The sequence below is a fragment of the Dipteris shenzhenensis genome, chromosome 15 (assembly GCF_047967505.1).
Source record: "Dipteris shenzhenensis isolate YYH24624 ecotype China chromosome 15, Dip_SZ_1.0, whole genome shotgun sequence".
NCBI classification, from domain to species: domain Eukaryota; kingdom Viridiplantae; phylum Streptophyta; class Polypodiopsida; order Gleicheniales; family Dipteridaceae; genus Dipteris; species Dipteris shenzhenensis.
The window spans coordinates 12,795,712-12,803,805 of NC_141610.1; the positions used below are offsets into that span (position 1 = coordinate 12,795,712).

At 47.4% G+C, this 8,094-nt stretch overlaps 1 pseudogene; it reads right to left on the reverse strand.

Moving 5' to 3' along the window:
• Nucleotides 1-2,834: 2,834 nt before the first annotated feature.
• LOC147893381 (pentatricopeptide repeat-containing protein At1g11290, chloroplastic pseudogene) lies at nucleotides 2,835-5,012 on the reverse strand (annotated as a pseudogene).
• Nucleotides 5,013-8,094: the final 3,082 nt, after the last annotated feature.

The window sequence follows — 8,094 nt, forward strand, 5'->3', positions numbered from 1 at the left end:
TGTCCAGGCTTTGGTCCGAGGAGGATGGCCTCAGAGATACCAGAGCCAGGGTTGCTTGGCAGACAGTCATTCTTCCACAGGCTGAGGGCAGCGGGCTGAGGGCAGCCTGGGGGTCATCGATCCAGAGCTTCAGAGTCAGGCCCTGTTAGGCAAGCTAGTCATCCGCGGTTTGACCCCGGGGGGGCAGACGTGGAAGATGCTACTTCAACAGGGGGTCGGTTCTTGTGTCCCGCGCCGAGGTGGAGACGCCGAGGTGGAGAGTGGCTCCCGTCCCTCAGGTGGATCTTCACTTCCGCCCCGCTCACTCAGCCCCGTTCCCCACTCGTTCGTAGCCTCCTCATGGTTTGGAGGCGGCTCCGCCTCAGTCTCATTCAGTCCCCTCCTAGCTGTCAGGAGGAGATCGATCGCCAGCCGCTTATTTGGAATGATCAGGTCAGAGATGCCGAGGGCCTTCAGTTGGGGGAGAGATCTCACATCAGGTGGGATGGCTGGATGAGGGGGCCAGCCCGGTCCCTTCGAGTTTGGAGGGACACGTACAGACATTTGGAGACGGCTGATCTCGCAGACGCAGCTGGAGGTGCCCGTGGAGCCCAGGCGAGACGCACGGAGATCGACGGCGCGATCCCAGCTGATTGGTTGGTTCCACCTGAGCTTCAGATCCTCATGCCTAGTGACGACCGTTGGCTAGGACAGTTCACCCCCCGTGGCATCCCACTGGTGGTCGCAGGACGTATGGACGACTCCTCTATTTCCTTCTTCGCGGTTATGGGGGATGGACGACTCAAGAGAGAGGATGCGCTCATCGACCCCCTACTCCCATGGCAGAGGGTTCGGGTCGTAGGCCTCTTGGGGAAGGTCTGGCGTACCGATCCTAGCATAGAGCAGAATCAGCTGCAGCTTTGGCGACTCTGGCTCTGGGAGGGGCGGGCCTTGTCAGAGCTTGATTGGGACCCAGGAGAGTGGAGATGGCCAGAGATTGTGACAGGACAGGGGCCGACCTCTTTCTTTGCCTACAGCACGACTTTGGGCAGGCGAGTTCTTGGGAGGATGCAGAGCCGCCCCCCCACCTAGCGGCCCAGCTGGTATGCACAGGGTATTTCCAGGTTCTTTTTGCAGGCCTTCTGGAAGGCCTTGTGGGAGAGCTGGCGGCCACGGAAGATCTCCTACTTCCTGTGGCTTCTTGCCCACAAAGGTCTTCCAGTGGGGAGCTGGTTGCGGTAGATAGGCCAGGACGGACGCTGTCAGATCTGCCATGAGGATGAGGAGTCACCAAAACACTGCCTGTGGAGCTGTACTCGCGCCCAGGAAGTGTGGAGGTGGACTTTCGGGATTCTTACTCGCGCAGCACCGGAGCTAGGTTTGATCACTTGGGGCGCGTTCTGTTGGTGCAGCACCGCACCTGGTCTTCATCACTTATTCGAGGCATGCCAGCAGGACCCCACTTTCCTTATCACACAGGGGACGTGGGGGCCGCTCGAGGGTATCCCGCAGCACCTAGCCGAGGCTGATACAGGAGTTCAGGAGAGGCAGCCAGTCTGGGAGATTATTAGCAGCATCGCAGGGTGGCACATTTGGACCTCGCGTTGCGCGCAGATCCTCGGTGGCACCTCCTTATCGACTGCCCAGATCATGACTGATATTTGGAGCGAGATTATTCATACCCTCAGAGGCCAGTGGGACCAGATTCAGGGAGATTCCCGGGCCGGTCGGGAGAAGCGGAGACGCTTCCTCCGGGCTTGGGACACACAGGGCCTCTTCTTCGAGCAGACTTCGCAGGGCCTTCGGTGGCGCTACTCACCACCCCAATGGCTGTTCATTCACACTCGCCTTATCCCTCCGTGAGAGAGAGATTTACTTTTGTTACCTTTTAGGGCTGTGTCCGATTTGTGAACGCAGCCCGTCAGCTACAAGCTGACCTTTTGTATCTTGCTCTCGAAGTAATATAATTAGCACTGTTTTTTCGGCAAATTGGATTTGTACAGCAGAGCTCTTGGCTCAAGCGGGAATTCAATCAGAAATTTTTGTGTCCTTGTGCAGTCCCACACAAGTACTGTTGTAAGTCAACTCCCCCCCCCCCGGGGTGTGTGTGTGTGTGTGTGTGTGTGTGTCTCTCTCTCTCTCTCTCTCTCTCTCTCTCTCTCTCTCTCTCTTTCTCTCTCTCCACAACTCTAAAAGGTATCTTCCTGTTCGTTTCAGCATTGTACCTTCTGCATTGTACTCCCTGACTCTAAATGGAATAGACCTAGCCTAGACAAGTACTTTCTGTTTTGAATCACTCATTTTTGCCCTAGGCTAGGCTAAAATAGTTCAAGTTAGCCATAGTTAGGGTTATTCCTGTTTCAGAACGAATATTATTATTGTGACTCCAACTTTGCCACCTGCATATATGATTATCTAGGCCCTGGGGATCATATACACCCGTTCACAGCATAACCCTTTTCTACATTACAGAGTACTTAATACAGCAGGGTTTTCTTTTCCCAGCATGGTGTAAAATTTCTTTAAGATAACCGTATCAGAGAAACTGCTTTGTGGAGTTCTACATTGCATGGAGAAAAAAATCTTTTACAATAACGGTCAGAGAGCCTGCAACAAAAGGCTTTGCAGAATTATGCGTAGGAGGAGTATATGCATAGCTTTGCACAATTATGCAACAAATGGCTTTACAGAATTATGCCTAGAAGGAGTATATGCATAGCTTTGTCATCCTACAAGAAGCTACACAATCCTCAAAGCGAAACATCTCTCAAAATAAACTTGCAACTTTCGCTCAAATTTCGGCTCAGTATTAATTTAAGGAATTGGGATTTGAGAGAACCCTATCCTGCTATTTTTTAGTGTACAGACAAGGGGCCTTCCTCATCTACTAGCTTTGGCTCCAATAAGTCAGTGTGTGGAACATATCCAGTCCACTTCAAATGTGTTCTCAATGATTTCAATTTGGCATAGATCATACAAGTCTGTACATGAGTATTATCTCCCACAATAAACTCGTGCACCTCATTTTCAACCTCAACGCATGCCTTCCCAGGCTTCTTCCATGCACCTGCACCTTTTCTGAGCCCTTGCAGTTGGCAGGCATCCTCCCACATGTAAGCATCAGCATAAATGTTTGACATGAACACATAACCAATAGCATTGTCATGATCCAGCTGGACAACGTGATTGTAGCACTGTCTTCCCACCTCCATATTCCCGTATATTCGGCAGGCTGAAAGCAAAGACCTCCACCCTGTTATATCAGGCAGGATTGGCATTATTTGGAGCAGCTCTTCTGCTTCATTCAAACGTCCTGCATGGCTAAGCAGGCCCACAATACAAGTGAAGTGCTCGATAGTTGGTACTATGCCATGATCTTGACCCATAGATATAAAGTGATAATAACCTTCATCCACTTGGCATGCATGGCTGCAGGCTAACAGAATACTCGTATATGTCCTAGAGTTTGGTTTCAAGCCTTCTTGTTGCATGTCTGCAAGACATTGTACAGCCAGCCTGCAATTGCCATAAAGGGCATATCCCGCAATCATTGCATTCCATGTGACTACATCTCGAAATGACAACCTGTCGAATACTTTGCATGCCTCCGTGATATTCCCAAAATTGGCATACATGTCAACGAGGGTGCTCCCTACCACTTCATCTGACTCAAGCTCACTCATAATCACTTTGCTGTGTATGAGCTTGCCCTGCCTGATGGCTCCTAGACCGCTACATGCTTTCAACATAAAAGAAAAAGTGACTCTCTCTGGCTTCATGCCTTCCTGTTGCATTTTCTCAAATATTTCAAGAGCAGGAAGACCATGTCCATGTTGAACATACCCTCCCAGCATGGCATTCCATGCCACCACATCTCTCTGTGGCAATCTGACAAAAATGGTGTGCGCCTCCTGTAAACTCCCACATTTTGCATACATATCTACAAGTGTACTTCCAACAATGACATCCGATTCAAGTCTACTTCGAATGATCTGCTCATGTATAAGCCTGCCCTGTTCCAAATCTCCACTGCTGCTGCAGGCTTTTAAAATACACAAAAACGTGACTTTTTCAGGTTTTACACCTTCCTGTTTCATTTGCTCAAAAAGGTTGGAAACAGAACCACTGTCCCCTTTCTGGGCATATGCTGATATCATTGCATTCCATGACACACAATTTCGTTCCAATAATTTGTCAAACACTTGGCGGCCTTTCTCTAGACTCCCACACTTGGCATACATATCAACAAGGGCACTCCCAATGATCACATCAGATTCAAGCCCACTCCCGATTATCTGATCATGTATCAGCTTACCCTTTCCCAAGTCTTTCAAGCTGCTGCATGCTTTCAGCAGGCAGGAAAATGTGACTTTATCTGGCTTTATGTCCTCTAGTTGCATTGTTTCAAACAGCTCAAAAGCATGAAGATGATTCCCATGTTGAACACAGCCTCCAATCATGGCATTCCATGACACAAGATTTCGATTTGGCAATTTATCAAATATTCTGCATGCTTCATGTAAATGTGCACATTTTGCATACATGTCAACAAGACTGCTCCCAACGACCACATCTAAATCAAGTTTATTTCTGACAATGTGTTCGTGTATCAGCCTACCCTGCCGTATGGACTTCATGCTTGCACATGCTTTCAGAATACCCAAGAATGTACACTTGTTAGGCTGAATGCCCTCATGTTGCATATTCACATACAAATCAATTGCCCGTAAACCATTGCCAAGCTTGGCATGCGCCGAAATAATAGCATTCCATGTATATAAAGTTGGCTTTAAAATCCTCAAAAATACTTGATTTGCTTCCTTAAGATTTCCACATGAGGCAAACATGCGGATAAGAGGATCTCCGAAAGAGGCACTTGAGTCAAGCCCATTGCTCACAATAAAGGAATATATTTGAGTACTAGCTGTAAAATCCTTGTTTGTAGTGCATCCTTGCAAAAGGTGGTGGATGACATCCCTCGTATTTGTGGCCCTTGCTGATGCATAAGGTCCATGCCTTGAAGACTCTCGCATATTTGTTCATCCTTACACAGTTTTCACAGAGTTTTGACAGTCCCAACTTCACTGGACCGCCTGGGAATGCAAGAAATAAAATTCAGCAGTTTTATGGGCTGTAGAACATGTTCTTTGTCTTAAAGGGGCAATCTGGGCTTTCATTTGTTCAGGTTACCATAAAATTCGGGGCATTTAGCAAGTTTTGTTGCAAGCAAAACCTCTAATATGGTGTTGATCGTTAGGTTCCCAGATTTCTTGTGAACATCATAGGGCAGCATCCCTTTTGAGTTTAAAATCCTTTCCGTTCACTACCTGAATGAATTCTTTAAAGCCTGGGATCTCTGCTTGAATTTGGTCAAAATTTTCATGCAGTCCTATTTACTTGGACGACACCAATTCTGGGTACGTTGATATTGCCGAAGACAAAAAGTTTGTCAACCATCTCACATTTATGGTGAGCACATATGCTGCTTTGTTAGCTTTGCACAGTCTATGACAGCAATTCGTCCTAGTGGGTGCTTCATTCTCAAAGCTTAAGCATACGGAAATGCAGGTTTTATGTTAAGCATCAGATTGTCCGTGAGAGAAAGTCCTTGGAAAGAACTTGTTTCTCTACAGTGAAAGCTGCATTTAGATGAAGAGCCTTTTCCTAGTAGCAGTTGTGATTTCCTTTTCTGGGAGAGACTTGTACATCATCATCGCCATCTTCAACAGCACTAGTTATTGACTCTCTGGAGGCGCTTCTAATGCTATGAAACATTGTAGTTTTTGCCAATCCCAGCCTGAACTTCAAGTCCTGAGATCAACTGTGCGTAGACCTGAAACTAACAAAGTTCCTACCAGCTTGGAGTAGACTCACTGCCTTCACTGTTTCAATTGTTCTGTATGAAAAATCAAATTCCCTAAGAGTTTAAAATTTATAGGTGTTCCGACTTTGCGCAACACCTTACAGGCTTCATTGCAAGAACCTGCTAATAAGAATGAAACCGGCCTTCAGAAATCTAAAGGACAATAAACTGTAACTAACTTAGCATTCACACCATTTACAGCCACATTGCAACATTTCCAGCCACTTCCATTGTTAAATTCCACTTCGAAACAGCTTTGAAAACACGGAAAGGGAGGCTAGAGTGCTCCCGCTCAGAAACCAAACGTGCTCCTGCTCAGAAACCAAACACCGAGGACACTGATTGGCCCCAAACACTTTGGCGCCCCTTCCGGTATTTATTAAATTCTTCACGCAATGACAATTGTGCAATTACATCTAGGGCTCCCCCTTGCACTCTGCTTCACTAGCAGTCCACTACCCAAGCAAATACTTGGCATCAAAATGCATCCAATTCCTAGGTGTCACTAGAACCCAACTGTCAAGGCAAAGCTAAGGCATTCCACACTGACAGTGCCCCACGCATCAACTCCAGCCCTAGCAAATGCTCAAACAGCCTCAAGGCATAACAACTGCAATACACTGTCCCTCTAGCGCCTTTCCAGGCATACCCTCTGTGGCTGGGTGTCTGGTTACAGCCTTGAAGCAAACAGAAGCATAACAACTTCAAAAATGACAAATGAAATCCAAAAGGAAGTCAGAATATTCATACCCGCTGTCCATGGAAGAGGGGCAAGCTCTATCCTTGCATCTATCTTCTGTCCAGGCCCCCATGGGTGTAGATATTACTTCCATCCAAGGAAAGAGAGAGAGAGTAAGAGAGAGAAAGATTCTGGGAACTGAGAAGAGAAAGAAGAGCAAGGCTCATAGGTGCAGAGGCCAGAAACCAGTGAGACAAGGCTATAACATTAGTAATAGGGATTGAGAGGTGCGCCAACAGTCCGTACAGCTTCCAGATGCTGCCTTGGTATGTGTGCCAGCTGCAGAAATCACCACACAGAAGGGAAAACGAGTCTAAAACTGCGTGACCGCAGTTCTGGGCCAGAGGAGCAGCCTTGGGATGCATGCCAGCAGCAAAGTCAGGTCCAAATGCAGCAAAAACAGCTCCGTACTGCATTAAATGTGTCTGTACAGCAGCTTAAACAGTCCGTAAGCAAAGGAGGAGGTCCATAGTCATTAATACATCCGTACAACAGCTAGAAGGCACCTTGAGAAGCGTGCTCTAGAGAGAGAAAGAGAGAGACCTTGGGATGCATGAAGAGGGAGAGAGCAAAAGGCACGGAAAACCCATTCAAAATGAGGGAATTACCCAAACGTTCGGTGTAGGGGGGTTTGGAGAGAAGGGTGCATGGGAAAATGCCATGTGGCACATTTGCCCCCCCTTCATTAAAGTCCTAACCCCTACAACCAATGACACACTTAAAAACTCTACCAATGACACATTGGGTTCCCTTGGGCCCAACATTTAGACCCCTCTTGACCTTGCCTTGGCCTAGCACTTGGGCCTAGTGATTGCACCTAGGCATTGAATGCATTCCTAGGAACTTCTGGGAAGTATCACTTCCAATAGGCTAGTCCCCCAAGCCAAAGGTAGTCACGGTTACCAAATTTGCATCCCCGTGACATACCCTCCTCTTGAAACAACATAACTACCCAGTTTGTTTCTAACATATACAACAAATAAATAGCAATGAAAGAGGCATGAATAGCCCATACCAGATAATACATGATCTACAATATACAACCAGCAATGATGATATGGTCACGCGATTCCATTCATGGATCAATCCATCATCTATGTGGAGTGAGTACTACACTCATCGTAGAGGTCTGTGGCAGAAATATTGTCAGCAATCAGTACCTCGGGTGAGACCTGCAGTGTCACCACGCAGCCTTTAGATACGTGAGCCTGTCTGTCCTGAAGGGGTCACGGGTGGAGGTGCTACCCCCCTCTTGAGCATCACACAATGCTCCAGACAAGTGCTCTGCTGAGCCTGAAGAGCCTCAACCGCAGTTGGCTCAAGTTGAAATGCTTCCAAGTAGAGCTGCAATATCCTAGGTGAATCTAGCAGTTCACCTTCCTCCATCCACTTGCCATCCAGTGCTGAATAGTTCTGATACTTAACTAGATACCTTCTGGAAACTCTACCTCTGACTTTCCTTTCACAGTGTGCCAAGATTTGTTCTGAAACGAAGATCTCATCCAATTCCTCC